Source organism: Eriocheir sinensis, unplaced genomic scaffold (genome assembly GCF_024679095.1).
Source record: "Eriocheir sinensis breed Jianghai 21 unplaced genomic scaffold, ASM2467909v1 Scaffold523, whole genome shotgun sequence".
Taxonomy (NCBI): Eukaryota; Metazoa; Arthropoda; class Malacostraca; order Decapoda; family Varunidae; genus Eriocheir; species Eriocheir sinensis.
Window position 1 is genome coordinate 122171 of NW_026111858.1, and position 17830 is coordinate 140000.

At 45.3% G+C, this 17830-nt stretch overlaps 1 protein-coding gene across 2 annotated transcripts in view; it reads left to right on the top strand.

The window, feature by feature from the left end:
* The first annotated feature begins 410 nt into the window (after positions 1-410).
* LOC126992931 (uncharacterized) overlaps positions 411-17830 on the top strand; it is a 99929-nt gene continuing 82509 nt past the window's right edge. For both annotated transcript variants that reach the window (XM_050851765.1, XM_050851766.1), the window contains exon 1: positions 411-487. The gene's annotated coding sequence lies outside the window, so the exon portion shown is untranslated. The remainder of the gene's footprint in view (positions 488-17830) is intronic.

Below are 17830 nucleotides of genomic sequence, written 5' to 3' on the forward strand. Positions count from 1 at the left end.
AACATATTTAAAGAAAGTCGTTGTGGTTAATGCTGTCCATATGTTTGTCAACAAATGATGAGCGATGGACTGACGGAGGGGATCATCCGTGCCGAGCGGCCGCTGTTTTGATGACGTCATTTTGACGTCATTAATGTCGACGGAAACGTGAAAACGGAATAGTGGGAACCGCGCCTTACTTTCCACCCTCCCTTCCATCCCGTAATCTCTCTCTCTCTCTCTCTCTCTCTCTCTCTCTCTCTCTCTCTCTCTCTCTCTCTCTCTCTCTTCATAGTTAAGCCATCCACGCACAATATCTTCCGTCATTACGGTAACTGGTCACGAGACAGAGCAACCCTAGCCGTCAGCGGGCCGCCCGGGTGGTATTTATGGAGTGAGGCATTTCCTGTGAGTTAGTGTCGATGCTGCCGCGAGTGCCTCTGTTCGCTTGCAAGACGGGTAGGAATATTAGTTATTCTGCCGACCTCACCCTCGTGCCGGAATTGTGGTAAGTAAGTAAGTAAGTAAGTACTCGGATTCCGGTGAAAAAGTTTGATCTTGATAATATTTGTGTTAACTGGTCATCCCCCAACGCGACTGGGCCCGGATCCACAAAGGCTTAGTTCGTAGTTTTGGGCCCTTAGTGCGTAGTTTTGAGAACATCGAGATTCACAGAGCTAACTACAAACTAATCGATGACGTCACGGGTTAGCGCGCGGGTCTACAAACGTTTACCGCGCTCTGTGTGACGTTAAATGTGTTGTTAAATAACTACTGCCTCGGAGCTGACGGTAACGCTAACAATACTATCATATTTACGTATAAATGCTTATAAATCGCGTTTTTCAACTTGAAATATAACTTTGCGAGTAGAGGAGGCCCATTTCTTTATAAAATGTTGAGATATGCACCCTTTGAGAGATATATGATAAGTGTGGGCGGTATGGCAACACCCGGCCGGGGGATTGCCAGACCTCCCTCCACTGCCTGCCGTGAAGGATGGCTTGGCGACGAGGAAAAGTTGCCGAACTTTATGTAATTTCTGATTTACTAGGGAGAATTTTGCGTTTTCCTTCTATATGTAGATACAGAAAGCGTTCATTTACCCATACATGTCAACAGAACGATCTTACAATATATAATAGCGAAGAAATCCGAGGCATATAGATGCCCAGACTCAATTCTGCCCGAGGCTCAATTTTATCGATGACAGGGGCCTATATTTTTCCTTCCCCTGTCATTATTAATGAATCTCAGGTGTCGCAACTTGGTGTGAACATGCCCTAAGTATTCACCTGTGGAAATATATTGATGTATATGTGATTGGTATCCTATTTTCTGAGAAAAATGAATGTGCGATCATGGGTGTCGGAGTGCTGCTCTGGAGGATGGCTTGGCGACGAGGGAAAGCTGCCGAACTTTATGTACTTTCTTATTTAATGAGGCAAATTTTGACATGGTCTTTGTCATCATAATAAAGAATGATGATTATGCTAGTTCTAGACGCCATATCAGTCGAAAAGAACCCCACATACACGAGCTTGAGCTAAGATAACAGAGGCATGTGGATGTCCGGGCTTAATTTTGCCCGTGACGCCGCCCCCATCCGTGGAGGGACCATGGACCTTTGTCGGGTGACAGCTATCCCATGAGTTGGGCTGCAGATATGGCAAGAAAGTCTTAATTTTCCCTATTCCTTCCTTCCGTCCTTCGTTCTGTCTGCCTCGATATCTGTCCCATATTTCTATTTGCTTTCTTCCTGCCTCAATCTCCTCGCCTGGGGGTTGGGATGGCATGTTCCTCCCTTCTCCCTTGTTGTTTACCTGCAACAATAAACTATCAATCAATCAATCAATCGTATCTTCTTTTTCTTCATCTTAAGCATGTTCGTAGGTAACAAGACATCGAACAGCAGAGCTACTTTGACGTAAATGTGCAGCAAACAACGAAATAATTGAATTCGTAGATTACGATTTAGTACAGTTTGCCTTGAAAGGAAGAAAAATGGGAAAAGAGAATGGGTTTCTTGAACCAGCAGCTGGAGGGGGCTCCCTAGGATTGGCTGACGGTTCTGTAAACGTGCTTGCGATTCGCTGCAAGGCCAATGACGTCATCAACCAATCAGCGGCCTCGCTGACTTGACCTGGCCTCGCACTACTGACCTTCCGGTCTGCCTAATGGATTATGTAATTATATATTCGAATTTTATATTCCTCTCTATTATCAGTATGGTGTTTTACTGGTGTGGGACATAAAACTGCTATCTCGAAACATTTTTATCTAACAAGAGGTAGAATAATTCTCCTTGTAATTAAGTTATTTTAAAAAGTCATGTTGCAAAATAATCTTGCACGGATTGCATTGCTAAACCTTACTTCCCTGAGGCATATTTATGACCGATTTTTTATGATAATTTTTTGGCAGATAAAATAGATAAAAAATCATTTCCTTCATGTCGTTGAAAATTAAAGATTTTAGCTTGGTTTATGGGGATGCTGTTTTACGTACTTGAGGGTGTTTTTCATCTGTGGATAAAAAGGATTTGCCATACTCGTCATATATTTGAAGCTATTTCACGTTTTTTTTTTTATATCTTACAAATTCCCCTTTTTTTGCACAAAAATGCCACAAGATTTCGGTCAAATTACAGATATAATTGCAACACATCTCGTGTAAAAGATTTATAGACATAGCTGAACGTCTAAGGTTAGGAGGACCGAAAAAACAATAGTCGCGATCCCATCTGAGTAATTTCTGCTAAAGCTGAACAGAGATTATGAGAAAGACAGGGATAGCCTAGCACCAACATGCCCGATGTGGTCGTCACTATTCTTATCATCTTAACCGTTCTCCCCTCAGCGGCGCGTTTTGGAGGGCAACTGAATGCAAGGGGCAGGACGAGGTGGTCGAGAGGGGAGTTTAATTGTTGAACCCCTTGACTGTGGCATTTAGTTAAATTATGTAATGCGGCTTTTTGGTCTAGACTCCCGCAAAACAGTGTATATTTGAGTTGTATCGGATGTCAGTTTTCAGAGATCCGCGGTTGCAGATGTGTACGCGGATGTCATATGTAGCCTACGTATTGTGAGGATGCAGAAGCGGATGTAGATATTAGTTTTTACCAAATTGCTGATGCGGAAGCGGTTGCGTATATGAAATTATGACATCATCACGGATGCGGATGCGGATGTGTTCAGGATTTTGGTTATTCACTGTATAGTATATAGTGAATTACCAAAATCCTGAACACATAGTAATCACACTTCCGCTGTGAAAAATCCGCTTCATCGTTAACTCTGCTCATACGCCCGCTACACCACCGGGTACACGCCACAAGACGACAACACTCGTGCGATAAGAAGTGCTCAGCCCTGCCAGTTCATATTTTTCAGTCTTATTTTTGCATAATTACACAATCCAGAGTTTTTTTTTTTGTTTTTTTTTGACGTCTCTGCCCATTGCGCCGGTAGGCTTGCTTGAGGGGCCTGGATGGTATTCGAGCCCAGCCCGTCATGGCGTAGGCATGTGTTTATATTGGTGCCGAAGCACTGAAATCTTTCTTGTGGACTTTAAGAGGGAGTAGAATCTACATACACATAACACAGACATGCATAATGCATGTATATATTATTTACAAACACAAATACGTACATACACACACCGTCACATGACACACAGTCACACACACATTCTCAGCCACTATAGGTGGACATACCGCAATTTAAGTCCTCTAATCTTTAATCCGCTAATGGCGGACTAACAGAAAAAAATGCGGAATAGGGTTAGCGAAAAACTTGAAAAATTGGCGGATTTGCAGGCAGCGGAATGCCGATAATAGATTCAAGAATTTTCCTGAAAGTGTGGAGAAACTTCTAGGTTAAGATGACAAGACGTCCCGGATTTTACGGGACAGTCCCGGATTTTAAAGGTTCTTCCCGGAAATAAAATTGTCCCGTAAATATCCCAGATTTCATGCACTGTGCCGGAAAAAAAGAGTTTATCTTTTTTTTATTAAAGAGTCCCGTATTTCACTTCAAGCACAACACCCCAGTCCACTCCTCCGCATCTGTGGAGAGATTGTTCAGCTTGGGCTCTGACGTCCTCATGCACAAGAGGTCATCCCTGACTCATGATAATTTTGAGAAGCTGGTGTTTGTCGATGGAAACATGCACCTCTTGAAGGGGAAGTAGCTGTGCCAGAGGGAGGAGGAGGAAGAGCAGGACAACAATGACTAATGGCTGTCCCTCCCCCCTGCCTGGGGGGGGGGACAATAAATTCTCCCAGGGAGGACTTCCCTTCTGGCTGCCGACTTGAGAGGTGTCCTGATAACTCCTCGAGCCTTTTTCTTATAAATTTCTGCAAAATTCGTGGTCATCGTTCTAATTTTTATTCTGTGGAACACCATCTCTCCTCCTCTAAACCTCATCTTCTCTTCCTCACCGAAACACAGGTTTCTGAGTCTACTGACAGCAACCTCTACTCTGTTCCCTCCTACTATCTCTATCCTAAATTTCAATCCAAAGCTGGATGTTGCGCCTACGTGCGCAACGACATCACTTGCTCTCGTGCCCACGACCTTGACTCTTTTGAATTTTCCACCATTTGGCTAAGACTTCATTGTCATTCTATTACAAAATACATCTGTGCTGTTTATCTCTCACCTAACTCTACTAACTATGTACAATTCTTTGCCTATTTGAATTCTAAAGTGGAGCACATCTTAACTCACTCTCCCTTCGCTGAAATCTCCATCTTGGGAGATTTCAATGTTCACCACCAGCTTTGGCTTTCATCCTCTTTCACTGACCATCCTGGTGAACAAGCCTACAACTTTGCTCTCCTCAACGACCTAAAGCAGCTGGTTCAACACCCTACACGTATTTCCGACCGTCTTGGAGACAGGCCCAACATTCTAGACCTCTTCCTTACATCTAATCCTTCTGCTTACTCTGTCAAACTGTTCTCTCCGTTGGGCTCCTCCGATCATAACCTTATTTCTGTTTCCTGTCCTATCGCTCCTGTACATCCTCTGGACCCACCTTAGAGGCGATGCTTCTGGTATTTTGATTCAGCTCGTTGGGACGACCTGAGGATGTACTTTTCCGATTTCCCGTGGAATGATTACTGCTTCCAGGAGAGAGACCCCTCTTTGTGTGCCCAGCGCATCTCAGGGGTGATTGTCTCTTGAATGGAGGTATACATTCCACGTTCTTTCTCTATTCCTCATGCTAAAAAGCCTTGGTTTATTCATGCTTGTTCTCGTGCTATTAAATATAGAGAGGCAGCTCACAAAAGGTTCCAGAGCCTTCGAACTCTCGCTAACTATGACCTTTACATTTCAGCCCGGAATCGTGCCAAATCTATTCTCCGACTTACCAAAACGTTTTTTTTTTTTCAATAGAAAATGTCAACACCTTGCTTATTCTAATTCTTCCCGTGACTTCTGGCATCTAGCCAAAAATATCTCCTCCAATTTCACTTCTTCCTCTTTCCCTCCTTTCTTTAACCCTGACGGCAGCACTGCCGTCTCATCTGTCTCTAAGGCTGAACTCTTCTCTCAAACTTTCTGTAAGAACTCCACCCTGGACGATTCTGGGCATATTCCTCCTACTCATCCCCCCTCTGACTCCTTTATGCCTGTTATTAAGATTCTTCCAAATGATGTTTTCTATGCCCTCTCTGGCCTCAACTCTCAGAAGGCTTATGGACCTGATGGAATGCCTCCTATTGTCCTTAAAAACTGTGCTTCCGTGATGACACCCTGCCAGGTCAAACTCTTTCGTCGCTGCCTATCAACATCTATCTTTCCTTCCTGCTGGAAGTATGCTTTTGTACAGCTTGTGCCTAAGAAGGGTGACCGTTCCAATCCCTCAAACTACCGCCCTATAGCTTTACTTTCCTGTCAATCTAAAGCTTTTGAATCAATCCTTAACCGGAAGATTCAAAAGCACCTTTCCACTTCTAACGTTCTATCTGATCGCCAGTATGGGTTCCGCAAGGGGCGTTCTACTGGCGATCTTCTTGCTCTCTTAACTGACTCTTGGTCATCCTCTCTCAGCCGTTTCGGTGAAATTTTCTCAGTTGCGCTAGATATAACGAAAGCCTTCGATAGAGTCTGGCACAAGTCTTTGTGCCCTGTTTCGGATTCTATCCCTCTCTCTGTTCCTTTTCGCCAAGATCCTTTCCGGCCGTTCTATCTCTGCTGTGATAGACAATCACTGTTCTTTCCCTAAACCTATCAACAGTGGTGTTCCACAGGGCTCTGTTCTATGACCCACTCTCTTCCTATTATTCATCAATGATCTTCTTGCCATAACAAACTGTCCTATCCACTCTTACGCTGATGACTCCACTCTGCATTATTCAACTTCTCACAACAGAAGACCCTCTCAACAGGAATTACATGACTCCAGACTGGAGGCCGCAGAACGCTTAACCACAGACCTTACTATCATATCCGATTGGGGTAAAAGGAACCTTGCGTCCTTCAATGCCTCAAAAACCTAGTTTTTCCACCTATCAACTTGACACAATCTTCCAAACAACTATCTCCTATTCTTCGGCAACACTCAGCTGTCACCATCTTCAACACTAAACATCCTCGGTCTATCCTTAACTCAAAATCTTAACTGGAAACTTAACATCTTCTCTCTCCCTAAATCAGCTTCCTCGAGGTTGGGCGTTTTGTATCGTCTCCGCCAGTTTTTCTCCCCCGCTCAGTTGCTATCCATATATAGGGGTCTTGTCCGCCCTCGTATGGAGTATGCCTCTCACGTGTGGGGGGGCTCCACTCATACAGCTCACTTGGACAGAGTGGAGTCTAAGGCTCTTCGTCTCGTCAGCTCTCCTCTTCTTACTGATAGTCTGCTACCTCTTAAATTCCGCCGCCATGTTGCCTCTCTATCTTCTATCGATATTTTCACGCTGACTGCTCTTTTGAACTTGCTAACTGCATGCCTCCCCCCTTCCGCGGCTCATCCCTTTACTGTCCAAATCCCTTACGCACGAGTTAACCAGTATCTTCACTCTTTCATCCCTCACGCTGGTAAACTCGGAACAATCTTTCCTCAGCTGTATTTCCTCTTGCCTATGACTTGAAATCTTTCAAGAGGAGAGTATCAGGACACCTCTCCTCCCGAAATTGACCCCTCTTTCCGCCACCTCTTTGGATTATTTTTAGGAGCAGCGAGTAGCGGGCTTTTTTATTATTGTTCCTTTTTTTGTGCCCTTGAACTGTCTCCTTTGTTGTAAAAAAAAAGAAAAGACATCTCAATTCATGAAACTTGTTTCTTACGCTACGCGCATTGAAACTTAGGTCTTTTGAATTATCTTGAGGTTTAGGTATAGAGGTGGTGTTACTTGCGGGTTCATGATTTCGTGTTTGTTGTGTTGCATGCCGTCTATTTACACGGGCGGGGTGGATGGTCGTGGCCGAGAGCAGTTTTTTGATCGGGTGGCACGTACTGCGTCGTTAAGGTGCCTTCCGAATCTGGCTGCTCCGATGGGGCACAGGCGTCTTCTATCCCTATGGAAGAGCTCACTATGGCCGTAGACATTGTCCCAGGCTTTAAAGAACTCGACGTCTAGCTCCCTACAGAGTCTTTTTTTTTTTTTTTTTTTACGTTGTTGCCTATTGCGCCGGTAGGCATCTTCCCGGTGGGGCCTGATGGTCGGCCCAAGGCTTCTTCCAGGTGGGGCCTGATGGTCGGCCCAGCCCGTTCTGGCGCAGGCGAGTGTTTATAGTGGCGCCATCTTGCATTGGCTCATGCTGCCCCCCGGAACTCGTTCTTGATTCGCTTGGACGGCTTCCTCTAGAGTCCGGGTTGATGGGTGGTCTTCAGGACAGCATGTGGGTAGTTTTAAGCCACTCGGCGGTGACTGAAAAATCCGAGTGGTAGCGTGAGGATTCGAACCCGCGTCGTCCATCACGCGGCGAATGTGGGTCCAGTACGCTATCACTTCGGCCACCGCCTACCCTAAATCGGTTGTTGAGGCTGAATGCCTTGCTGAAGAAGTCGCTCGCCGCCGACATCCGTTGTAAATTCCTGAAATCACAATGTTAGGGAATTTAGACTTGTATGGCTGGATAAGCCTAGGGTACTTGTCCAGCAGTTCCACAGACCTGGTCATGGTGAGGTCATTCGTACTTTTGTGGAGAACAAAAAGAGAGTCATTAGAATCCTCAGCGGAGACCTCATCCAGAGCAGATGTGATGTCGCCAACTCCATCTCTAGGATAACAATAGTTACGCCTACGACGGGGAACTCTTTCACAGAAATCAACCACCTGATGGTGAATCATAGAGCCCCAACCAAGAAAGTGCTCTGCTCCTCGTCCTCCTCCGCCAGTATTACAAATCTGTTGATGCAATGAGTAGGGTAAATGGCTCTGGGGGCGTGGCTGGTCTCTCCTATCACGTGTCAGGTGAAGCTCTTCCATTCCCCTGTGGCGGCGGGTGATGGGGCGTCAGTGGCAGCAGGTGCAACGACGCTGGCCTGGATAAATTCCTGCAAGGTTACGACAGTACGTGTAAATTCAGTGATCTCCTGGCCAGCTGTCAGCCTCTCATCTTGTAAAAGGAGTCTGGTTTCCATCCGCTGTCTCATCGGGCAGATCTTGCAGACGGACCAGCATCCTGTGAAGCAATTACTTGAGAATTTCCCAGAGTATGTTGAACATTTCTTTAGCGCCATTTAGTTAAGCAAAAAAGAGCAAGTGAGAGGTAATTTTTTAACGTCGGGTTAGGCAAAGGGTCGCGCACGAGAGAGAGAGAGAGAGAGAGAGAGAGAGAGAGAGAGAGAGAGAGAGAGAGAGAGAGAGAGAGAGAGAGAGAGAGAGAGAGAGAGAGAGAGAGCGCATGAGAAGGACACAGGACTGGGCCATCCAACAGTGGAAGGCAAGTCTCAGGGAGAAGCTCAGGGGTGGCCAGGTTGAAACAAAGAGGTGGTGGAGTATTGTTAAGGAACAACAGGGCGAGGAACGCTTCACCACTATTCCTCCCCTCCTACACAATGATGATAGTTTCGCCCACTCCACCCTCGACAAGGCCAACCTCCTGGCTCAGCACTTCTCAAGAAAAATGAGAGTCCAAGAGCTAGTGAAAGAGACACTAGTGACAGTGAAAACGAGTGAGGCGGAGGTCAGGTCACTTCTAGCGGCAGTAGACAATAAAAAGGCAGTGGGGCCAGATAATATTAGCCCACGCCTGCTTCGCCAGTGTGTTGCAGAGCTGGCTTACCCACTCGCCACCTTGTTTAATAAATGTCTGAGTTCAAGCCACTGGCCTAGTGCCTGGAAAGAGAGCATAATAGTGCCAGTGCATAAGAATAACTTAAACGCTGAAGTGAAAACCTACAGACCAGTGTCGCTATTGCCGGTGCTGAGTAAAATGCTTGAAACAATAGTGACAAAGCAAATCACCCAGAACTTGGACAAGCACCAAATAGCACGAGGCAGTACGGGTTCAGACAAGGCCGGTCTGCAGCAGACCTGCACTTATTGCTTTCTTCCAAGTGGAGTGCGGGTCTGGATGAAGAGACAACCTCCGCTATAGTGGCGCTGGACATCGAGGGCGCGTTTGATTGCGTGTGGCACGCCGCCCTAGTATCAAAGCTCCGCTCCGCTGGGCCCCTCCTACAGCTCCTTGGGAACTACCTAAATCACAGGCACCTCAGAGTTGTGATTAATGGGCAGTCATCGGACAGGCAGCCCATCGCAGCAGGTGTCCCCCAAGGAAGCTGCCTTGGCCCTCTGCTTTGGAATGTGTACATAAATGACTTACTCCATCTCATCCCTACTGCTACGGCGTATGCGGATGACATCACACTGTTCCACAGCTACGGGCCGGGGGAGGAGGCGACCACAGCGGAGCAGATGAATACATCATTAAGCCGCATCGCAGCCTGGGGAGCGAAGTGGCAAGTTAAGTTTGCCACTCATAAGACGCAGCTCCTCTATATCACGAGAAAAAACTCGGTCCTGCCCCTGACGTTTGACGGGAAGCCCTTGAGCCAACAGCAGGAAATGGAGGTCCTGGGGGTCACATATGACAGCAAGATGACCTGCAGGACACACATTGAACGGCTCGCCAGGGAGGCGTCAGGGAAGCTGGCTTCCCTAAGAAGAATGTCGTGGCTCCTCGACGGCAGGAGGCTGGAGGTGGTGAACAAGTCACAAATCCGCTCCTCCTTTGAGTACGCGTGCCTCGCGTGGGGCGGGGCGGCACAAAAGCACCTCGCCCACTTGAATAGGGTGCAGGATCGAGCGGAACGGCTGATAAGGGGAAGCAGCACAGCCTGGGAGCCACAACTGCAGCCGTTGTAAAACAGGCGAGATGTGGCAGGCCTGACGGTTGTCGAGAAGATCATCAGAGACAAACTCGTTAGGTTCCTTGAAGACAACAACATCATTTCCGATGCTCAGCACGGTTTCAGGAACAAGCGCTCATGCTTAACCAATTTATTGGACTTCTTCCAAGGTATCTATGAAAACTGGGATAATCATATCCCCAGCGATGTTATATATCTAGACTTTCAGAAAGCCTTTGACAAAGTGCCACATGAAAGACTCCTCAAGAAACTTAAGTCGGCGGGATTAGGCGACGATCTGACAGCGTGGATCAAAGACTGGCTCACTGAAAGAAAACAACGAGTTGTACTCAACGGACAGGCCTCCGAGTGGCTCCCGGTCACAAGTGGAGTGCCACAGGGGTCAGTGCTGGGACCCATACTTTTCATCATATATATCAAAGACCTAGAACTAGGATTAAAATCCAATCTTTCAAAATTTGCCGACGACACAAAGGTGGGTGGGAAGGCCCTCACGACGGCAGACTGCGAAATTATCCAGAGAGACCTGGACCAGATCACTCGTTGGTCAGAAAAATGGCAGATGTCCTTCAACACTACCAAATGTAAAGTAATGCATATCGGATCCAGAAACAGCAACCACATATACCACATGGGTGGCGAACCACTACATGTTGTGCAAGAGGAAAGAGACCTCGGGGTCACCATCAGCAGTGACTTGAAACAAACAAAACACTGCAAGTCCGCCTGTAAGAAAGCCAATACAATGCTTGGGTTCATATCGAGGAACTTCGAATACAAGACGCCGGGAGTTATGTTAACCTTGTATAATTCGCTGGTAAGGCCCCACCTGGAATACGCCGTGCAATTCTGGTCTCCTAATTACAGGAAAGACATTGAATTACTTGAGAGAGTACAGCGCCGCGCCACGAAGATGATACCATCACTGAGGACGAAACCCTATGAAGAACGACTCGAGCGACTCAACCTCTTCACGTTGGAAAAGAGACGACTGCGGGGAGACATGATACAAGTCTTTAAGTACCTGAACAAGCTCAGCAACGTTGATCACTCCAAACTCTTCACGCTACAAACTAACCTGAGAACAAAAAACAACGGAAAAACAATTCAAGCAAAGCGATGCAATACCGACATCGGCAGGAGTTATTTCTCGAATAGAGTTGTTCGCCACTGGAACAGCCTTCCTGCAGAAGTGGTTAGCGCAGAGACCATCAACTCCTTCAAGAAACGCATTGATCGCCACTTTGCTGCAACGGGAGTGAACTGAACGTTCCCAAGAGTAGGTACACAAGTGCTTTAATCCTTCCCTGCAAGCCACTCCTGTGGCAAACGGATTGATTAAATCACTGAACGCAGGCAGCCTAGTAACGAGCCAACAGGCTTTCTGCTGCCTGCTAGTCCATGTTTCCATGTTTAACATTACCTTATATTAAATTACACTCTATTTCCGTACACTGTGACACATCCAGTACACTTGTTATTGCCTTATGAAACACAAGACATCTTTACACTCTCCTGTCATCTCTTCTATCTTATTATTATTAAAAATCCAGATGAGTTGGTCAGTGACGTTCATAATTTGCTGGTTCCTGAAGCTGTACAGAACTGGACACTCTAAGATGTAGTGTTGTAGGGTATGGGATCTTGGCTCGTTGCAAAGTCTTCAACATATATCATCCTCTGTCTTCTCCACCCCGAGCTGCCACAGATATTTGTAGCCTAACCTCAGCTGCGTTCATACAGAGTCCCTACACGAGCTGCGCAATCTACCTTATGTGAAATCAGTCATCTGTGAAACTTTAACATAGTGTTGGAATATTTTACTGCATGTGTGTTTCCCCCCAATCCTGACAGCATTCTCCTCATCCTGCCTTCTCCTAATGTGCGTTTTAATCTGTCTCAGGGTTAGAGTACATGTGAGGTCTCTAGCGCCCCGTTCTGCTCCCATCTTGGCGAGTCTGTCAGCTCGTTCATTATACTCTACCCCGATGTGTGACGGTATCCATACAAAGGTTACATTTCTGTTCTGCCTGCCTGGTTCTCTCATTGTTATTTTGCACCTTTTGACCGTATCTTCACACACGGAGTACCTGCTTGTAAGGGACTCTATTGCACTGCGGCTGTCTACAAAAAAGAGTACGTTATCTCCCATATCTTCTATTTCCCGCAACCCGAGGAATATGGCACACAATTCTGCGTGAGTTGAGGAGACATTGTCTGATATCCGGAAGCTGTACTCCCACTCTTCCACGGGTCTCACATTTAGTTGCCGCACCAAGATCCCACACCCCGCCCTGCATCCCATTCTCCATAACGGCGCCATCACAGAAAACTTGGGTTATTCCCTCGTCACATGAGCAGTTCTGGCCTTTAAGTCGGCAGCACTATACATACATTTTTTTTATCTCTATGCTGAGGCTGTCAACAGCTACACACTCCTCCTCCCAGGGAGGGAGATTCCCAATCTTTCCTTTTTATACAGTGACTTTGGAGGTTGTATTTGCCTATACCTTCCGCCAGCCTGTTTTGGTATCTTCTATTGCCTTGCCTCCGGAGGGCCCTGCTTTCACTTATAATACTGTCCTGCACAACACGCGCCAGCTCGTTCCCTGCCCCCGATCTCATATGCCTCAGTGCCGCTATAATGTTTGTTTCCTCTACTTTACTTCTTAGAGTGCCCAAGTTCAGTTCTAGACGCATGACATCTATCATTGGATTCCTTGGGCAGTTTAAAACTATTCTCATCGCCTCATTTTGAATTTTTTCTAACATTTCCCATCTCCCCTCGTCAAAGCAAGAGAGGACAGGACTGGCATATTCTATCACTGATCTTATGGTGGTGAGGTACGTACATCATCCGCAGCACAGGCACTCCGACATCTCTGCCGCTCCAAGCCAGGGATCTCAAGGGCTGCATTCGGGCCTTGCACTGAACCACTAAAAGAGAGCGAGAGGAAGGGATTGAAGGAGGAAGAGGGCGAGGGAGGGAGACGGAGAGGTTGGGAGAGGGAGGGAGAGAAAGAGGGAGGGAGGGAGAGAGGGGATAGGAGCGAGAAAAGAGAGAGAGAGAGAGAGAGAGAGAGAGAGAGAGAGAGAGAGAGAGAATTTACTTTGATATACATAGTTTACATCGAAAATCAGACCACACAGACCCCATGGTCCAGACTCGGTGGTGTGTCCTTAAACCTAAGTGATTCTATATTAATCGGATGGCTCCAAAACTTTGCATTTCAACTCTATTGAAGGAAGAAAGTGTCGGTCGAGCTTATTTTTAAAGGAGTCAATCGTGTTACACTGGACCACTGGAGGTGGGAGCTTATTCCATTCTCGCACTACAACGCTGGTGAAGAAAAATTTGGTGCAGTCTGAATTTACTTGCCTACATCTAAGTTTTGTGCCATTATTCCTCGTTTGCAGTGTCATCGATCGTAAACAGTTTTGATTTGTCCACATTCGTGAATCCATTAAGTATTTTAAAACATTCGATCAGTTTTCCTCGGAGGCGACGTTTCTCAAGATATAATATGTTAAGGGTGGAAACCCTTTCTTCGTAGTGTTTGTTGGGCAAGGAAGTGATCATTTATGTTGCCCGACGTTGAACACCTTCTAATTTAGCAATGTCCTTTGTATGGTGGGGAGACCAAAATTGTACCACATATTTAAAGTAGGGTCGGACTAAACTATTGTTGAGCGGAAGTATTATATCTTTATTTTTTAATAAAAGTTTCTTTGAAGCCCAGCATTATGTTCGCTTTATTTGTTGCAGCGATGCATCGCTGTAAGAATTTGAGGTTTGACGCGATTTCGACACCCAGGTCCTTGACGTATTGAACGGTTTTGAGTTTGACGCCGCACATTTCGTAATCGAACTTATCATTTCTTGTTCCAACTTGAAGGACCTGGCACTTGTCTGTATTAAAGGGCATCTCCCATCTATCAGCCCAAGCTGCAATTTTATGCAAATCCTCATCAGGCTTTGTCTATCTTTGTCAGTGAGAACCGAGTTCCCAATCTTTGTGTCGTCTGGAAATTTATTAATGCGATTATTCATTCGAACATCCACATCGTTGATGTACATAATGAAGAGCACCGGGCCAAGAACCGAGCCCTGAGGGATGCCACTAATGACCGGCGCCCACTCTGAGTTAAATCCGTCTATCAACACTCTTTGTTGTATGTTGCTCAACCAATTCGCGATCCATTTGCGTACTTGACCATCAATACCTATTTGCTTTAATTTGTAAAGTAATTTATGATGTGGGACTTTATCAACCACTTTCTGAAAATCAAGATAGACTATGTCTAATGATTTGGTTACGTCATAAACTGAGAAGAGGTCATAATAAAAGGTCATTAGGATTGATAGCCAAGATCTTTTGTTACGGAAGCCATGTTGTAAATCCCCAATTAATGAGTGGCTTTCAAGGTAACTCACAATGTTGTCTCTAACTATGGTCTTGAGTAGCTTACCTACAACTGAAGTTTGGCTAATGGGCCTGTAATTACCTGGTATTTTTTTAGTCTTCTTTCTTAAAAATCGGTGTCACGTTAGCCTTTTTCTAATCCGAAGGGACGATGCCTTGGCGCAAGGACATATTGAATACGGTTGTGAGCGAGGAAAGTATTTCGCTCTTTGTTTCTTTAAGATATACTTTGTCAGGTCCGGGACTTTTATTTGTTTTAAGGGACTGGAGAGCTTTTAGGACTTTATCGGTAGTTATTACAAAGTTATGCAATGCACGCCCGAGATTTACGTCAGTATTGTTGTCGTTAGTGGTATTGGTGGTAGTGGTGGAAAAATTGCTGGTAATAAACAAACATCGAGGAAAAGTAATTGTTTAATAGTTTTGCAACGTGTTATCTGTGAGTCACTAGTTCACCGTCACTGTTTGTTAAAAGTCCGATTCCACTTCTCATCGCCTTCCTATTGTTTATATAACTGAAGGATTTCGGATTATTTTGACAGTTGGCTGCAATGTTTTCTTCATAATCTACGCTTTGTCTGACATATTAATCTTTATACTAGCCGCCTGGCATCATGATAAAGTCTAATGTTTTCGGGCGTGCTTTGTTCTTTCTTTGGCCTGCAAAACAATTTTCTTTTCTTAACCGAGTGTTTAATTTCGCTATAAAACCAAGGTGGGATCTTCTTTTTTTTTTTAGTGTTACTTCGCTTCTCGCACAATGGGCAGTGCCGGATTTATTGTGCTAGTCACCCATAGGCTATATAAATTTTACCGCCCTCTCTTCAAGTCCATTTCACTCTTCCCACTTTGTTTATTATAGAATTATATGATTTTTTATAACTTTTAAATTTATTACATTTTTTTTTCAGAAAACATTTTTTTTTTAGATATTCATCAAGTCGATGACATAATCTTGAAAAGCGCGCTATTTTGCATGTCATAAAAAATCCCTTTAACGGTTTAAATCGCCGTCATTGAGGTACGCATGGCTGACCCTTTAAATTTTGAGTTCGGGTCTAAGTATTGCTTTTTTTCGCTTTTTTCCCGATTTTTTTTGCTGTTTTTTAGGTTTGATTGTGTCTACCATTAGATAATCCGTTTTCTCTGAGAGAGAAGAGAGAAGACGCTCATCACCTTCCCGTCGTTCTCTCGGGAACCCTTGTAGAGTCAACGCTACTGTTCGTGTATCAAAACACACTCGGTCTTCGCTGATTTTTTCAACATTTAGCCATGCCTAAGCTACCTGCTTTACACGCAAAGCGTGCTGCTGCTATAGCTGTGGCCAGGGCATCGAAGGCGGCCGAAATGATCGCAGTGATGCAGGACTCGGGTGCTCCAATAGGTGGATGTAGCCTAAAAATACAATTACCTACAATGTGTGTGTGGCAGGCATTAGTGTGGCCTAGTACTAAAGTGTGGCACAAGTCAAGGTACTGCAGGCCTACTTCTCACCTGGAGAAGCAGGTGAGAGGTAGGCCTACACAGCACAGCACAGCTCAGGTAGGCACAACACAGTCTTCAAATAGCCCTGGGCTTTCTTGCTATTTATTTACGTATTTATGAGAACTACATTATATGTACTGTAGGCTGTGCTGTGTTGTGCTGTGCCTAGCTGTGCTGTGCTGTGCTGTACAGGCCTACCTCTCACCTGGAGAAGCAGGTGAGAGGTAGGCTAGCTAGATCGAGTTACAAATTTCGCAGAAATAGATGATCATAAGATAAACATAGAGTGTACCAAATATCATGCATATCAAACAAGTGCTTTCGGAGATAATGATGGAAAATCTGTTTATTTTCTTTACCGGCTCGTATCTCAAAAGTAGAATAAAAATCGGATTTTTTTTTTCGACCAGAACCTAAAATACTACTAAGGCTTTTTTTTCAACCTTCTGTCTAAATTTTAAACAAATGAAAATATACGAAAATGGATTTTAAATATTATATATATATATATATATATATATATATATATATATATATATATATATATATATATATATATATATATATATTATTATTATTATTATTATTTTTTTTTTACGTTGCGGCCTATTGCGCCGGTAGGCTTCTTTCCCGGTGGGGCCTGATGGTCGGCCCAAGTCTTCTTCGCGGTGGGGCCTGATGGTCGGCCCAGCCCGTTCTGGCGCAGGCGAGTGTTTATAGTGGTGCCATCTTGTATTGGCTCATGCTGCCCCCCCGGAACTCGTTCTTGATTCGCTTGGATGGCTTCCTCTAGAGTCCGGGTTGATGGGTGGTCTTCAGGACAGCATGTGGGTAGTTTTAAGCCACTCGGCGGTGACTGAAAAATCCGAGGTGATAGCGTGGGGATTCGAACCTGCGTCGTCGATCACGCGGTGAATGTGGGCCCAGTACGCTACCAAAGGAGAAGGGAGGAGCATGCCATCCCAACCCCCAGGCAGTACAGAGTGTGATTATACAACTAAGGATACATGTGTAAGTAGCACCAGGAAACTAAAAAGATACAATGGTAGGGGACAAGTGCTAAAAAAATAAAGGCCTTGATTTAGTCAAGGGAGCAGACATAAGGGACTGGACATATTAACTACAATCTAGGGGCAAATGCAGGATACTCACTAAGCACAGCTGAAAGAACTTTATTGTTAATGAACCAGCACATCAGCTCAGACAGGTCCCAGTGGCCCTGTGGGCGGTAGTCACTGATACCAGAACATTGCAGGACATAGTGTTTGAGCGTGTGACCCCCTGGCCTGGCACACAAGCGGCAAGGTACAGGGTCAGCCCCACTGACCTCCCAGTAATATCTATAGCCCCGCCTCAGCCGCATCACCACCAGATCACAGGATGCACTAAGCCTACCATAAGTGTGGGTGCAGATACTTGATACCTCGGCATAGTGAATGCTGGAGGGACGACCATCCTGACACCTCAAGGCAAGCTGATTGGTAACAGACTCACTAACAAGGGATCTAAGTCTATTCTTAACATAACTATAGGTGTATTCAACACCTGGGTGTACATTGAGATCATCAGAGGCAGCACGAGCAAGTCTGTCTGCCTTTTCATTATGGGGCAGC